Raw genomic sequence first — 18,210 nt, forward strand, 5'->3', positions numbered from 1 at the left:
GGCTGATTCTTATTGTATTGTTGATTGAGTTTACTTAAACTTATGGACTGACATTTTTCGGGTTCGTGAACATTTATTTTTATGTTTTATTACTTTTACGTTGTAATTTCATGTACAGGCACGTTCCATGACCTTGGAGATTTGCTCCTCAATTTGGTCCTACGGCTCTTGACGTGTAAATAGAATAAAATAAAATAAAATGTGGTGTTCAACCCCTAGACGAGTTTGAGCCGAGACATTTCGACGAAGAGGAACCGCATGTGAACCCGAACAACTTCGGGATGTTAGCTCGCAATTGGGGGCTCGTCCGGTATAGGAACTTGGAAAATGTTAGTTGAGAGATAAGAATCTTGCAAAGTGTTGGCTCAGGATTGGATTTTTGGAAAGTGTTAGTTGCGGAATACGAACTCTGGAAAGTTTAGAATTAGATTTGAGTTCTGCGAAGTGTTTCCAGAAGTATTATCTGAACTTCGATAGGCACGACCTCTCGCAAAAGTTAAGTGTGAGATCGGTACAGGACTGAATATTAGGGTTGTTTAATAGTTGTGAAATTACAGTTGCAATTCTCACAGTTAACGACATTCTGTGATCAAGGTCCCAAGTCTGTAGCAGTTTGGGCAGTTTGCGTGGGGGCTCTGAGCTACGAATTTTCCAACAGTTGTGTGCACCGAGTTTAGCAGTGGTTAGTAGTGACAAAACAGTAACGCAGAAGAAGAGGCGACATCAAAATCACGTGGTTCCAGCCAGCAGCGGCATCTTCAACGGCAATTTATCGCGCAGCGTCGGCTGCAGAACCACAGCAGAGGCTATGAGATCTTTGGCGTCGGCTTCAACTGAAACATCGGCAGCAATACCATGGGAGTAGAGTCCAGAACGGCAAAGATAAGTATCTGCGCTGATAGCGAGATTATGTATGCTTCTGTAGTTCAATCGGCAATAATAGACGTCGTTAATATTAAGCAGTCGGCTAGTTTGTGTGGCTCCCAAAATAGTAGCGAGCCGCTTAACCCAAGTCGGAGCAGGAGAGCGTGATCAGCGGTGAATTTAGTAGGGCAAATAGTCCGAAATCAGGCATGGGAGGTGAATTTGGGGGTGACACGAGGTCGCAATTAATGCAAATGGTAAGAGGATTTGAATCCAAAATTGATTCTGTTAAAACCGATATGGTTGACGTAAATTTAAAAATTGATTGTATTAAAAACGATATGGTGACGTCAATTTAAAAATACATTCGGTTCAATCCAAAAAAGCTCCGGTTGTGAAAGACGAAGTAGGTAAAATGGCTAGTGGAATCGAGGAATTGACAGACGGAAAATTAAAATCCATTCAAAATGAAATGGGCAAAATTTCTGATGAAGTTTGGATACTTGACTCTAAAGTAGATCAAGCGGAGAAAAATTTCAGTGATACGGTGGAGAAGTTGCAGGCAGGTCTGGGAGGCAACGTAAGAAATTCTTTGAGTAGGCAAGATGCTCTAGTGGCTGAGACGACAGACTTTAAGCAACTTATCCGTTCCAGTAGGTAAAGGGGGGAAAGAAGTAGATAAAATAAAGGAGCAAGTAGAATCTGGCATTACAATTGAAAATAGTGAAGTTAAAAAACAAATCAATGAAATAAAAAGCGAATTGAATTCTTTAGCTGCATATCCAGCCTCTACGACGATTAGTGTTCCATGGATGAACTCGGGATTGGTCAAATGTTTTGGAGACGACGGGAAATAACACCCAGTAAATTTTCTAGCAGCATGCAGGGATGATTTTAGAAGGGGAATGTGGACGAGGCGAAGATAAAATTCGTGAAAAGACATTTGGAAAGTGAGCTGGAATGATGGGCAAATATACACAATGATATGTTCACAACCTACGAAATATTTGAAAGCAATTTTCTGAACAGATTCTGGAGTGAGGCGAAGCAAACGCGCCTCCAAAATGAATTTCTGAACGGGCCAACATTTAAATACGGGAATGGGTCGATGCGAGAATTTTGCAAACGTGAACTTGCGAGATTAATTCATGTGAAATGTTCACTGGGAGTGCTTACTGAAATTACGACGTTGAGAAGGCGGTTACCGGAAAATTTACAGAGGGATCTAGTGCACAGTCCTAACAACTCATTAAATGAATGTTTGGACTTCGTCGAAAAATTAGATCGGGCGTTTAAAATTAAGTAGACAAATAGTTTTCAGAGTGGAAATCGTAACTGCAGTCAGAGAAATTACTGCGAAAGACATCCTGGAAGCTATCAAGGGAACGCAAACACCAATTTTGATAAGGGAAACGGTAACAGGAATACATCCAATGATAAACTTCAAAGGGGTAATGGGAACGGTTACTTTCGTGACAGGGACCGACACCAAGAACATAGATTTGAGGGACGGGCACCTGGAGCAATGAACCAGCGTAATGGGAGATCGTAAAACTAGGTTTCGCTGCATCTCAGGTCCGGAGATGGCAAAATAAACCGGCGATGAATAGGACGCGAGTAAATGGAAGTGTGACAGGTGTCAATAAATCGGCAGAAAGGCGCCACAATACTGAAATGAAATTAGTAAGAGATGAGAATCAGATCGTACGTAAAAGGCGTAATCCTAAGATAATGAAAGATAACAAAGGCAATGACGACGATTTAGGGCTAAATGATTTGTTTTATGGTTCAAATGGGTCTGAGTACTATGGGACTTAACTTCTGAGGTCATCAGTCCCCTAGAACTTAGAACTACACTGCTGGCCACCGTAAATGCAACACCCTGAAGGAAGCATCCGAATCAAGTGAAATTTACACCATGAGTTTGCAGCGATGAGATATGCAACTGATTATAATTTCAGCGCAGACGCACATCACGCACGCCTGTGGCGCCACCTCATAGCGCCAAATAAGGCTTGGCGATTTCGACGAGTGTACGTTCGGCACGTGTGTTTACCTTGTGGTTGTTTCACAAGACGATCAGTTATGCCTCGTAGATAACAGCGAACATCTTTTGATCAAGTATCCGAGTTCGACAGAGGAAGGGTAGTGGCTTACCGAGATTGTGGATTATCATACAGAGAAATCGCTAGTCGTGTTGGACCAAACCAAACAACTGTAATGCGGATATGTGACCGTTGGATGCAGGAGGGTACGACGGACCGACGTGGTCGATCGCATTCACCTCGGTGCACCACTGCACGTGCTGATAGGCAAATTGTGCGCATGGCAGTGACGGATCGCTCAGTGACATCCCGAACCATAGCACAGCACATTGCATCTGTAACGCATCATCCAGTGTCTGCGCGTACCATTCGACGCCGTTTACAGCAGAGTGGTCTGTCCGCAAGACGTCCATTGCTTCGTCTACCATTGACGCAGAACCACAGACGTCTCCGTCGCCAATGGTGTGATGACAGACGGATGTGGAAGGCAGAATGGAATGACGTCGTCTTTACTGACGAGGCACGCTTCTGTCTGCAGCACCACGATGGTCGGATTCGAGTGTGGAGACACCGTGGAGAGAGGATGCTGGACAGCTGCATTATGCACCGCCACACTGGTCTTGCACCGGGTATTATGGTATGGGGCGGTATTGGATATTACTCTCGCACACCTCTAGTACGCATTGCCGGTACTTTAAATAGCCGGCGCTACATATCCGAGGTGCTGGAGCCAGTTGTCCTTCCTTACCTTCAGGGCTCGGCCACAGCCATATTTCAACAGGATAATGCGCGACCACACGTGGCGCGCATTGTCCAAAGGTTCTTCGTCAATAACCAGATTGAATTGCTTCCCTGGCCGGCTCACTCTCCGGATTTTTAGCCGATAGAAAACATGTGGTCCATGGTTGCTCAACGAGTGACCCAGATTACATCCCCAGCTGCCACACCAGATGATCTTTGGCAACGTGTGGAAGCTGCTTGGGCTGCTGTACCCCAGGAACACATCCAACGTCTCTTTGACTCAATGCCGAGACGTGTGGCAGCGATGATCTCCAACGATGGCGGCTACTCTGGCTACTGATTCTGGCAGGAACCACATGTCACAGACGTCTGTAAACGTAATCATTTGATACTTGGTCAACATGTTATCTACCAAATAAATTTTGTTGTGCTACCTCTTGTCTTTCTTGGTGTTGCATTTACGGTGGCCAGCAGTGTACTTAAACCTAACTAACCTAAGGACATCACACACATCCATGCCCGAGGCAGGATTCGAACCTGCGACGGTAGCGGTCGCGCGGCTCCAGACTGTAGCGCCTAGAACCGCTCGGCCACTCCGGCCGGCTTGTTTTATGAATGTGAGACAAAAGAGTGTGTGAATGTTAATACAATGAAAGATTTTGTGTGCGCCAAAAGGAGGCTGAGGTGGAACTGTTTGGTGGAGTTGTATGGTATAGAAAATTCTAAAGAGGTACTAACCAGCGGTAACCATTATAGTGATGATGTTTCAGGTGATACTGTGGCGGTGATAGTTGTTGAGGATGTTAATAAGAGCGGCGTAGTATTAGTCTCCTCAGCTGTTGATGTATTTGTTCGTGTATTGGTGGATATTGGTGAATTATTTTTGAAGAAAGGTAGTAATGTTGTTTTATGTGCAGAAGTTAGGGACGTTGAAGCTGCTAGTATTGATACTTCAGAGGAAGAAATCTGTGCGTGTTTTACTACTAATGACAGCATGACACCTTATTCAATCATTAGATAATAGAATATTTGTTGTAAAGTTTGGTGCATAACAGTTATTTTGTTTAGCTCTGAGCACTATGGGACTTAACATATGAGGTCATCAGTACCCTAGAACTTAGAACTACTTAAACCTAACTAACCTAAGGACGTCACACACATCCATGCCCGAAGCAGGATTCGAATCTGCGACCGTAGCGGTCGCGCGGTTCCACATCGAAGCGCCTAGAACCGCTCGGCCACACTCGTTATTTTGTTCTTTATTTATTTACCTGAAAGCACATTGGTGTAAGGCTACTGGCTGTGGCATTCAAAGTTAAGAAGGAAATTATACTGATTTTACATAAAAGAATTTAACGTTTGTTATTTGCTGTAAATTATTGTTACTTCATTTAGAACATGAAAGTGGTCAGACTTTGATTATTTGAATATGTTAAAATGTAAAATAATGTAGAATAAGCTGTAGTCAATCAGATGGACAGGTTCAGGAAAGGGAACTGCACTAGCCAGTCGAGCGACGATGTCTGGTGGCCGGGAAATGCGGCCGAAGACGGACAGAGCGACAGTGCTGCTGCAGACGCGACACGGTCGGTCGATCTTTAGGTAGCTAGGAAGGGAAAAGCTTAGAAAATTTCGCGTTGTGTGGTATCGCGGGACTTAGTCTCTGACGGGGAGCAGCCGCATGCCTGGTGTGAACTCTAACTTTTCGTGTAGAGCATCGGACTTGTGTTTCGCGATGAGATTGTGAATGATCGAACTGTGTCAAATGGATATGCGCTCGAGTGTAACCGTAACTCTAAATGCGACCACTTTCACTATTAGTTAGCTTTATGAATAAACATTGATCTAACCAAACCGCAACTGTGTGGTCTACATCATTTATAGGTCGTTAATTTAGTTCCCGATATTATTATTACTGTTATTATATGTTATCGTTAATTTTGTATTTCGCAAACTTGCCATCAGCCAGTGAATTTAACCAAAGGCTCACAAGTGTCTAATTTAGGGCGTGTAATGCGATATTTGCGCTTCAACTCCTAGACGAGTTTGAGCCAAGACATTTCGACGAAGAGGAACCGCATGTGATCTCCAACATCTTCGGGATGTTAGCTCGCAACGAGTCATTCACCTCACCTGTAGGTGTACTTAGAGAGATGAACCACATAAAAATTGCTATATATGACGAAAGTGTTACATATTTTTATTCGGAATGTCTTATAATGAACAGACATTTATGTTCTTAAACATTTTAGTCCAAAAAAATATTATCATTTTATTACAAATCCTGATTGAACATCGACTTTTCTAATGAGATGTTCATTTTGTTCAATTATTAACCTATCTTTCTCTTACCACAGCTATTACAATTATTACTACATGATGAACAAAATTCAAATCATCATGAACAGGAAACACAGTGAATGCAATCGCTAGTTTTATTAGCTTCATAACAATTTCAGAACACACATCACATTCATTTCCATCCCATATGTAAAGCTATTTTCATAATCTTCTACAACGTGTGCATCAGATGAGCACGGCGATTTAGTTGCATTATTTCTGCTTTTCAACTTCTTTCAGTCTCTTTATTCTTCATTAGTAGTTTCCTCTGGTGATCTTTCTGTGCCTTTTTCTGTTTTCTTTCTATTCTTATCGCTCTTCTCCTTTAGAGTTTCAATATTTGCAGCAGAGTGTAGCCATTTGGATACAGCTGTTGCCTTCCTCTTAAAATTCATGGTTACCAAAAAAAGCAACAGGCGATATTCCTTCCACAAGTTTTGTCTGTGTTTGTTAGGAGTAATCAGTTTTGACGCGGCAATCTTGGAAGCTTTCGGTTCAGTAAAGGTGTCGTCCAAAGTTGTGTCAGTAAAAGAATTTGACTTGTGCTGGTAACTCTACTCTCTTGATGAGTGAGATCAGCTCTTTTGATGAGCTTTGAAGTGGCTGGATGGCCTGTGTGTGAGATTATGCTCTTCCATTGGCACACACGTATCTTCCGAACAAGTAAGCGTAGTCTGGGACTATGGCCACCTTCGTTGGGACGATTCCACATGCTTTGAAGCTAAATGTAATTGCGCTCTATCTCTTCCACATTAACCCTTTCAGGGGCAAAATAAAAAAAAATTAATTTTTAACTTTTCCTTGTTTTCATTGTATTAATTTTCATACAGTGAGACGTAAAAATTAAATGAAATATACATAAACTGAACACATACAGGGTGGTTTCAAATGGAGCTACTGCCCGCTAAATATCATCACTTTTGATGATACAGTAAAAAGCAATTCCTTTCTGCAGATAAGCATAAGGCTACCTGGCAGTGACTACATGTCCATCTGCTTCTGTGTGGTTTTTTCTTTGTGCTGCAGTGCACATATCGCCTTGAGGTTCCATGTTTTGCAGATGTTTTGCTTCCGATATACGTTTCTCATGGGGAAACAGTTTTTAATTTTTTGCAGATGGTTCTGACGGAGTACTGGGATGGCCAGGACTATCTTTGAAGACATTACTGCCTACCAGGCCTGTGGCAACACGTCTTCGAAAATCCTTTAGCACTTGCTTCGCTGTTGGATTTCAAAATCGAAACAGAATAAATGCATTTCCAAAAGAAATATCAACTATATACCAAAATAATATTAGCCACCACCTTCGTGACTTCCTGTCTATTGCATAAAAACTGTTCATCATATCTGCCTTATTGACACATCCCACATTTGCATTATATGATTTCACTATTTTTGGGCAAAGTACATTTGTGATTTTTCCATCCTTTTCTTTACGGCTGACTTCTTCAACACATACAGGTGAATCAATTGTAGACAGCAATATGACTACACATTTGTCTTTCCATTTGATGCAGGCAATGCCATCAGAACGAACTGACCAGTCAAACTCTCCTCTTTGCAACTCTTTGTCTGCTTTTAGCGTAGGAAGTCCTTTTCTGTGTGATCTAATTGTTCCACAGGCAAAAAGTCCGCCATCTTTTAGCTTCTGTAAAAGTGGGAAACTGGTAAAAAAATTGTCAAAGTATATGTGGTATCCTTTCCAAGCCTTTACACATATCTCTCACAATTATCTCTCCTAAGGATTTTTCCACTATGCCTTCAACTTTTCCACTATATATCTGAAAATCACAAATATAGCCAAGCTTATCAGCTCTGACCCAGATTTTGTATCCCCTCTTGATTGGCTTTTGGGGCATATATTATTTGAATGCGATTCGTCCTTTGAACTTCACCATGCATTCATCCATAGCTTGCTCGTTAGTAGGTGCATAGAATTCTTTGAAGTATATCAGTATCTGGTTGATTAGTGGACGGATTCTATATAATTTGTCATAATTTCTGCTCTCCCTTGAAAGCATAACAGCGTTGTCATTGATGTGACTATGTGTCAAAATTCAGCTGAACCTTTTTACCGACATTAGTGAGGAAATGTACTCATCTCGAATTTCCTTATGGGATGACCAGCAATCACGAAAATAACAAGGTTTCTTCATTCCCATTAGAATGTTTATAGCCAAAAATACTTCTAGTTCTGCTTTAGAAAGACGCCTGAAATTGCCACCTTTCTGTGTTGCGTACAGGTTAGACAGGAAAACTACGTGTTCTAACATAGTGTCACAAAACAGACACAAAAAAATCTACTGGTTACATATCTTTACTGTCATTTTTAAGTTTTCCTCGTACACCAGCTTCCTCTGAAAAATTAGCGTTCATTGCACTGACGTCCTTTCTCCATGAAAAATTCGCAATGGAAGACAGTGGCAAATCGTCATTAGTGCTGAAAGTATCATCACTGTCATTGTCAAAATGGTTCTCACTCTCACTCTCCGAAATTATTTGAGATAAAACAGGTGTTTTCATTCGCAAATCCAGATCACTGTCTTCAGCTAGCACATCACTTTCACTGTCACTGCTAGTGTCAATCTGTGAGTCGGGATCTGTAGGAATATCTGCGAAAAGGCACTCCAGAATTTCCTCATCCTTTAGTCTGTAAGAGTACATAACGTGAAACTGGGAAAAAATCGTCACACCTACTAATGCTGCCGTTACAGGAGCAGTGGTTTCAAATGGAACCACCACAACAATCACCGAAATAAATGCATTATTTTGGTTATTATTGCAGTACATATCGTATTAATGTAAACAGAACAGTATTCTGCATTTAATACATGCATGAAAGTTACCTAATACAGAAGAATACAGTCATAATTTGAGAACAAAGAAGTTCGCGCACAACGTACAAAAATGGCTATCCAACTCGCCTCACTACTTGCTAATATTTACAGATTTTGAAGCAGTTCCAGTGACAGCCGCTAGAGGGCAGCACCAACTAGGCTACTGAATGGTGTCCCATATGTAGGCACTGCCCTTTTGCCACAAAATGAGAAAATTGTAGGTGGTTTCAAACCACTTCCCCTGAAAGGGTTAATACAAGTGATCCATGTCTCCATACTTTCTGTGAGAGAACAACCACCACGACTTCTCTCTGCAGGTAGCGAGTCCGGTGGCCATTTTAGGTTTATTTCATGCTGTACTTTTGTCAAGCTCGCAGTAGAAAACTGTATAAATATTCTGGAAACTGATCCTAAATACTATAATTGTATAAATACGCCATAAAACTTTTCGGCTCACCAACCAGAGCAGGGAATGTGATTTTTCTCCAGAACTAACACCAAAATTGCAGCGCTTCTGTATCACGTTTGTTCACAAAACAGCGTCCTCACAAGTGGAGGGTGCTGCTCTCTAGTGGCGCATTTGTGAAATATGCAGCTGGTCTGTCTCACTAGCAAGGGGAAGGCCTCAGACACGGCCAACCGATTCGGCTCAAATTTAACAGGTCGCCTGTGAAAAAATCTCCCCTAAAGGTTATGACGAGCAATCGACTCAAAATTGGTGGAATCGATCAATAATTGTAAATAGAGCATTCTTCATCCCCCCCCCCCCATGAACCATGGACCTTGCCGTTGGTGGGGAGGCTTGCGTGCCTCAGCGATACAGATGGCCGTACCGTAGGTGCAACCACAACGGAGGGGTATCTGTTGAGAGGCCAGACAAACATGTGGTTCCTGAAGAGGGGCAGCAGCCTTTTCAGTAGTTGCAGGGGCAATAGTCTGGATGATTGACTGATCTGGCCTTGTAACATTAACCAAAACGGCCTTGCTGTGCTGGTACTGCGAACGGCTGAAAGCAAGGGGAAACTACAGCCGTAATTTTTCCCGAGGACATGCAGCTTTACTGTATGATTAAATGATGATGGCGTCCTCTTGGGAAAATATTCCGCAGGTAAAATAGTCCCCCATTCGGATCTCCGGGCGGGGACTACTCAAGAGGACGTCGTTATCAGGAGAAAGAAAACTGGCATTCTACGGATCGGAGCGTGGAATGTCAGATCCCGTAATTGGGCAGGTAGGTTAGAATATTTAAAAAGGGAAATGGACAGGTTAAAGTTAGATATAGTAGGAATTAGTGAAGTTTGGTGGCAGGAGGAACAAGACTTTTGGTCAGGTGAATACAGGGTTATAAATACAAAATCAAATAGGGGAAATGCAGGAGTAGGTTTAATAATGAATAAAAAAAATAGGAGTGCGGGTTAGCCACTACAAACAGCTTAGTGAACGCATTATTGTGGCCAAGATAGACACAAAGCCCATGCCTACTACAGTAGTACAAGTTTATATGCCAACTAGCTCCGCAGATGATGAAGAAATTGATGAAATGTATGACGAGATAAAAGAAATTATTCAGGTAGTGAAGGGAGACGAAAATTTAATAGTCATGGGTGACTGGAATTCGTCAGTAGGAAAAGGGAGAGAAGGAAACATAGTAGGTGAATATGGATTGGGGGGAAGAAATGAAAGAGGAAGCTGCCTTGTAGAATTTTGCACAGAACATAACTTAATCATAGCTAACACTTGGTTCAAGAATCATAAAAGAAGGTTGTATACCTAGAAGAATCCTGGAGATACTAAAAGGTATCAGATAGATTATATAATAGTAAGACAGAGATTTAGGCACCAGGTTTTAAATTGTAAGACATTTCCAGGGGCAGATGTGGATTCTGACCACAATCTATTGGTTATGAACTGCAGATTGAAACTGAAGAAACTGCAAAAAGGTGGGAATTTAAGGAGATGGGACCTGAATAAACTGAAAGAACCAGAGGTTGTAGAGAGTTTCAGGGAGAGCATAAGGGAACAATTGACAGGAATGGGGGAAAGAAATACAGTAGAAGAAGAATGGGTAGCTCTGAGGGATGAAGTAGTGAAGGCAGCAGAGGATCAAGTAGGTAAAAAGACGAGGGCTAATAGAAATCCTTGGGTAACAGAAGAAATATTGAATTTAATTGATGAAAGGAGAAAATATAAAAATGCAGTAAATGAAGCAGGCAAAAAGGAATACAAACGTCTCAAAAATGAGATTGACAGGAAGTGCAAAATGGCTAAGCAGGGATGGCTAGAGGACAAATGTAAGGATGTAGAGGCTTGTCTCACTAGGGGTAAGATAGATACTGCCTACAGGAAAATTAAAGAGACCTTTGGAGAGAAGAGAACCACTTGTATGAATATCAAGAGCTCAGATGGAAACCCAGTTCTAAGCAAAGAAGGGAAGGCAGAAAGGTGGAAGGAGTATATAGAGGGTTTATACAAGGGCGATGTACTTGAGGACAATATTATGGAAATGGAAGAGGATGTAGATGAAGATGAAATGGGAGATAAGATACTGCGTGAAGAGTTTGACAGAGCACTGAAAGACCTGAGTCGAAACAAGGCCCCAGGAGTAGACAACATTCCATTGGAACTACTGATGGCCTTGGGAGAGCCAGTCATGACAAAACTCTACCATCTGGTGAGCAAGATGTATGAGACAGGGGAAATACCCACAGACTTCAAGAAGAATATAATAATTCCAATCCCAAAGAAAGCAGGTGTTGACAGATGTGAAAATTACCGAACTATCAGTTTAATAAGTCACAGCTGCAAAATACTAACGCGAATTCTTTACAGACGAATGGAAAAACTGGTAGAAGCGGACCTCGGGGAAGATCAGTTTGGATTCCGTAGAAATGTTGGAACACGTGAGGCAATACTAACCTTACGACTTATCTTAGAAGAAAGATTAAGAAAAGGCAAACCTACGTTTCTAGCATTTGTAGACTTAGAGAAAGCTTTTGACAATGTTAACTCGAATACCCTTTCAAATTCTAAAGGTGGCAGGGGTAAAATACAGGGAGCGAAATGCTATTTACAATTTGTACAGAAACCAGATGGCAGTTATAAGAGTCAAGGGGCATGAAAGGGAATCAGTGGTTGGGAAAGGAGTGAGACAGGGTTGTAGCCTCTCCCCGATGTTATTCAATCTGTATATTGAGCAAGCAGTAAAGGAAACAAAAGAAAAATTCGGAGTAGGTATTAAAATTCATGGAGAAGAAGTAAAAACTTTGAGGTTCGCCGATGACATTGTAATTCTGTCAGAGACAGCAAAGGACTTGGAAGAGCAGTTGAACGGAATGGACAGTGTCTTGAAAGGAGGATATAAGGTGAACACCAACAAAAGCAAAACGAGGATAATGGAATGTAGTCAAATTAAATCGGGTGATGCTGAGGGGATTAGATTAGGAAATGAGACACTTAAAGTAGTAAAGGCGTTTTGCTATTTAGGGAGTAAAATAACTGATGATGGTCGAAATAGAGAGGATATAAAATGTAGACTGGCAATGGCAAGGAAATCGTTTCTGAAGAAGAGAAATTTGTTAACATCGAGTATAGATTTAAGTGTCAGGAAGTCGTTTCTGAAAGTATTTGTATGGAGTGTAGCCATGTATGGAAGTGAAACATGGACGATAACCAGTTTGGACAAGAAGAGAATAGAATCTTTCGAAATGTGGTGCTACAGAAGAATGCTGAAGATAAGGTGGATAGATCACGTAACTAATGAGGAGGTATTGAATAGGATTGGGGAGAAGAGAAGTTTGTGGCACAACTTGACTAGAAGAAGGGATCGGTTGGTAGGACATGTTTTGAGGCATCAAGGGATCACAAATTTAGCATTGGAGGGCAGCGTGGAGGGTAAAAATCGGAGACCAAGAGATGAATACACTAAGCAGATTCAGAAGGATGTAGGTTGCAGTAGGTACTGGGAGATGAAGAAGCTTGCACAGGATAGAGTAGCATGGAGAGCTGCATCAAACCAGTCTCGGGACTGAAGACCACAACAACAACAACATTCTTCATCATTAGGTATGGGGTCGGAAAACGCATTTTTTTCCAGAAATCGAGGTAAGAAACGCTTTTCGCCGACAGCACCGATAGTGCGTCGACACGGTAACTCAGCGTGTTCAGTCAGAGGGTTAGTTGCCCTCTGTAATAAAAACAACTGAGTTAATGGATCAACGACGAACTGAAAGGGGTGTTTTGCGACGTCCGCCACGGGCAGATATAACGTACGAAAACGAACAAAATTAAATTAAAAAAAGATAGTGCAACGGCCAAGGTAACTGGCTGGGAATCGGAGAACCCGGGTTCGAGTCTCGAAAAAAACCTAGCGGATGTTCTTCTTTTAATTTGTATTTTTCCATATCTCAATTGACAGGGAAAAGATGGATAATAAGGCATATAAATCATAATGAATGATAATAATAAGGTACGCAAATAAATTTCTCAAACCTCTTGGGATAGTAAACAACTAAAATGTTACTCCAGGTCACTTTACAATAGCTCTTCCAATCCTTGTTGCGTGTCCTTACTTTTCTTCGAACAACTAGATGGATGGTACTTGTCATATAAACATTCGAAACAAATACACTCACGGCCCCAAGAAAATCTAATGAATGCAATCTTTCGAGAGCTACACTGTTCCTTCCGAAGAGTCGGCGGAAAACAAACTTGGTTTACATTTAAAAATATGTCTTTTTCGGGAATTAATTATGATGCGTACCACGCATACGATATTATTGCCTGAAAAACCGGTGCTGAAAGTTGGTTATGAATTATGCTGTGAATAGTTATTGCATTCGTGCGGTTGTGCAATTCCCACTGGGTTTCCAGAAGCATACTGCAATTCGGAAGCCTGGAAATAAAGTTTTTAATTTGGCGATACAAATAAACATCACACGGAAGGCACACAGGTGTGCAGTTTGGCGGTATTACTTTTACTATGAACATCGGCTGACCTTCGACACCTATAAACATTGTGTCATGTACTGTAGTTTTATTTGTCCACTCCAGGGATCCAATATTAGACGAAACTTGTTATCAGAAACGTATGGTTTTAAAACATTCTCAAGAAATGTTCTGTAAATCTCATTCGTCAGTTTCCCGGATTTGGAGCAGGTAATGTAAACATTTGTCAACGAGTCGGTTAAGCGATTGACCTCTTCTATAACCCGAGGACCAAATGTAACATTCGTTTTTTGTAAACACAGGAAAACCTTAGGCACCATTTTTCCGGAGGCTGTGATGGCATATTGCTCCGTGTACGAATGTGTTAGTTTGTTTTTACTACTAACTGCGAAAAGGGTTCGTTTTTCTGCCTTATGCGATAACGTTCGTCGAATGTTCACCCGATACTCGCATCCTGTTTGATCGGTGTTGATCACGAAATCACGATTAAAACCGGTCATAAGTGACGCCATTTGCGTGCTGAAAAGAGCCGCCACTTTCTGCATATCTTCTATATTTTGTGACTCTTAATGAGAGAAGTATTTAGTGACGTGCCGTTAACGAATTTTATATTCCGATTTAAATTTCTTGTCCAAGATAATGATGCAGCAAACGTAAAATCCTTGTTGGCCGTATATTGAAGCGCTGCACCTGCAACCCACTGCTGAAGTATTCTCGTTGTTACATTCTCGTTACGACAACGAGATTCGACAAATCTTTCGTATGTCCACTATTTATCGACTGGTATTTGTCGTATCTCATCCCTCCTTTAACGATATCACTTTCCCACAATTTCAAGTCCTTCCTTTTCAGGGCTGTTGTTGCTCCAATTTTTTGCAGTGTTTGTAAGTTCCAATTTGGATGATTCCTGGCTAGCGCTACCACCTTTACTTTTACTTCAAGGAGTATAGCGCCGTAGTTCAATCCTTTAGTAGCCGGTTCGTAATACTCATCGGGAACATATGAAGCATATATCCTCAGTGACGTTGAGATTTCCAAAGTGTTATGACCATTTTGCGATTCACTTGTGGGGATATCTTCTACTGAATCACCTTCTGCTTCGTCTTTATGGTACAGTACTTCAGTATCAACAAAAGTCATTTCGTTCGTCTGCTCCAAAAATCGCTCGACGATAGCCCCTCCTGGGCCGGCCAAAGTGGCCGTGCGGTTAAAGGCGCTGCAGTCTGGAACCGCAAGACCACTACGGTCGCAGGTTCGAATCCTGCCTCGGGCATGGATGTGTGTGATGTCCTTAGGTTAGTTAGGTTTAACTAGTTCTAAGTTCTAGGGGACTAATGACCTCAGCAGTTGAGTCCCATAGTGCTCAGAGCCATTTTTGATAGCCCCTCCTATCCATCTGGAACGCCGAGACACTGAACTGCCTGCTTCCGGTAGTGCATTGATAATGCATCTGTTTTGCAACATTTTCACCAACTAAAACACAGCGTCTGTAACTTCCCGCTTGCCATCGTCTGTGACAGGCTCCCAACTATATATTACAGCGCTAGTCGAAGGGTGTACATCCTCCATTATCCAGATTAAGCACCTGAAAGATATGACACAACAAACAATAACTAGTTACTACGGCGTAAACAGACGAGCTACTTACTACAAACTACATACAGTACTTGTGTAAGTAGGCTGTTTAGGTTTTTTTATTGGTAACGCCACCTCTGTATAGAAAATCACTGGCTGTGCGGTGTGCAGTCTGTGGCTGCTTTGCATTGTTGTAATACTCGCCATTGTAGTGTTAGGCAGCCGGCTGAGAACAGCGCATAGCGTTGGGCAGTTGGAGGTAAGCCGCCAGCAGTGGTGGATGTGGGGAGAGAGATGGCGGAGTTTTGTAATTTGTCATGAACTGCTATATATATGATGATATCAAGGTAAATACATTCTTTGTTCTCTATTAACATCTTTCATTTGCTAACTATCCCTATCAGTAGTTAGTGCCTTCCATAGTTTGAATCTTTTATTTAGCTGGCAGTAGTGGCGCTCGCTGTATTGCAGTAGCTTGAGCAGCGAAGATTTTTGTGAGGTAAGTGATTTGTGAAAGGTATAGTTTAATGTTAGTCAGGGCCATTCTCTTGTAGAGAATTTTGAAAGTCAGATTGCGTTGCGCTAAAAAATATTGTGTGTCAGGTTAAGCACAGTCATATGTATAAATAGTTCAAAAGGGCACGTTTCATATGTCGACCCTTAGCCGAGGATACCTCACTGGAATCTTCTGATTTTTTTCTTGTAGTTTGTGTAATTAGTGTAGATTTTGTTTATTGCTAGCGCGTAATTGTAGAGAGAATCTCCTTTGTAGTTGCAGTCTTTCACTGTTGTACAGTAGCCGGCCGCGGTGGTCTCGCGGTTCTAGGCGCGCAGTCCGGAACCGTGCGACTGCTACGGACGCAGGTTCGAATCCTGCCTCGGGCATGGATGTGTGTGATGTCCTTAGGTTAGTTAGGTTTAAGTAGTTCTAAGTTCTAGGGGACTGATGACCACAGCAGTTGAGTCCCATAGTGCTCAGAGCCATTTGAACCATTTTTTGTTGTACAGTAAAACATTTGTGGCATGCATGTAGATTTGCACCAAGTATTTCGCAGCTGCAATTAACTAGATATTATTTTCAGTGCTATGTTAATGTGTTCCCCTATTTTTGCTCTTCAAATTGTGTTTTTCTGTGTTGTCGTGTGAAATATTGTGACAATAATGGCGTGTGAAAAACGCAATACTAGGCTCCAAAGTAAACTGCGAAATGACAGTGAAAATGAAAGCAGTGTGTTAGCGCCACCGTGTAATAAATTAACTGATATTCAAAGTAGTAATTTGGTAACTGTGCATAGGGAAATGGAGCGGGTGGCAAACAATGGCGTGGACAGTGAAACAATTAGTGAAGAGGGAAGCATTATCGATCGATCGGTCGGCAATAGCTCGCCTCAGGAAGCCGAAATGACACGACACGATTTCGCAAATACTGTAGATTCAGGTTCTGGGTCATCACCGTTTTCTCAAATGAGTCAAGACACATTTTCTGCTTGTCAAAATGTGAATGTTGCCGGTGAAAATGCACTGCCAAAAAGCATAGAGAAACAGATTCCAGACACTAATACATTATTATTGCAATTAATGCAACAAATGGAACAAAATCAGAGACAAATGGAACAAAATCAGAGACAAACACAGCAACAGTTAGACACAGTGGAACAAAATCTCAAAAAGTTAGACACAGTGGAACAAAATCTCAAAGAGTTAGACACAGTGGAACAAAATCTCAAAAAGTTAGACGCAATGGAACAAAATCTTCAAAAGTTAGACTCATTGGAGCAAACTCTTGAACAAACACGTGAAGATTTAACTACTGAGTTACATCACATTGAATCGAAATGTCAAAAGTCTGTAATGACGAAAAAAATCAAATTTGTGAGCATTTTCAACCTATTTTTTCGCGGCATGAAAATGCATTACAGAATCACGAAGCAGCCATAAAAGAACTGCAAACTATTGTTCATGAAAATCATGAGACCTTGCAAGCTAAATTTGACTCAGTTGCATCTACCGATTCGGTTACGCAACTTGCAAAAACCCAGGAAAACTTAAAAGACACAGTAGAAAGACACATGGAGGAAATTAATACATTATCAGAGAAAGTAGTTGAACTTTCGGATCAGCTAAATAATTTATCTACGAAGGTAGATGATAATCTGAATGACACAAAACCGGTAGTCTTTAATGACACAGAAGAGTGCGAACAAATTAGGAAATTCAAACAAAATCAGAATCAAATTAATACGCAACACCAAAGAGAAATCCGCGAAGTACAAGATCAGCTGACACAGGTAGTACAAGAATTACGTATTTCAGAGGACACTCGCGCCCCAATACGGGAAGAGGGACATAGAAATACGGAACAACCACAAAATAACACAAGACACTTCGGAAATTATGAAAGAAATTGGCAAGGCACACCGAATTTTGAGATGGAACCGCCGACACGACGTAACAATGACCGCTATGCGACTCGCCGACATGATGATTTTGACTATAAGCTGTTCATCACTACACGTAAATTCAAAACATTTAAGAATTCTGCCAACGACATTCATCCACAACCGTGGCTTCATCAATTCTCTCATTGTTTTCCTCCCAACTGGTCATTAGAGCACAGATTAGAATTTATGTGCGGCTACTTGGAGAATGAACCAGCTGTAAGAATGCGATCGGTCATTCACGATTGTCACAGTGAAGGAGATTTTTATCATGCCTTCCTCTCAGCATATTGGTCTCAAGCCACACAAGACCGAGTAAAACATAGCATCATAATGATGAAACATTTCGAACAATCTGAATTTTCCAGTCTTGTGAAATATTTTGAAGACATGTTACACAAGAATTAGTATCTTTCAAACCCATAC

Source organism: Schistocerca nitens, chromosome 6, assembly GCF_023898315.1.
Source record: "Schistocerca nitens isolate TAMUIC-IGC-003100 chromosome 6, iqSchNite1.1, whole genome shotgun sequence".
NCBI classification, from domain to species: domain Eukaryota; kingdom Metazoa; phylum Arthropoda; class Insecta; order Orthoptera; family Acrididae; genus Schistocerca; species Schistocerca nitens.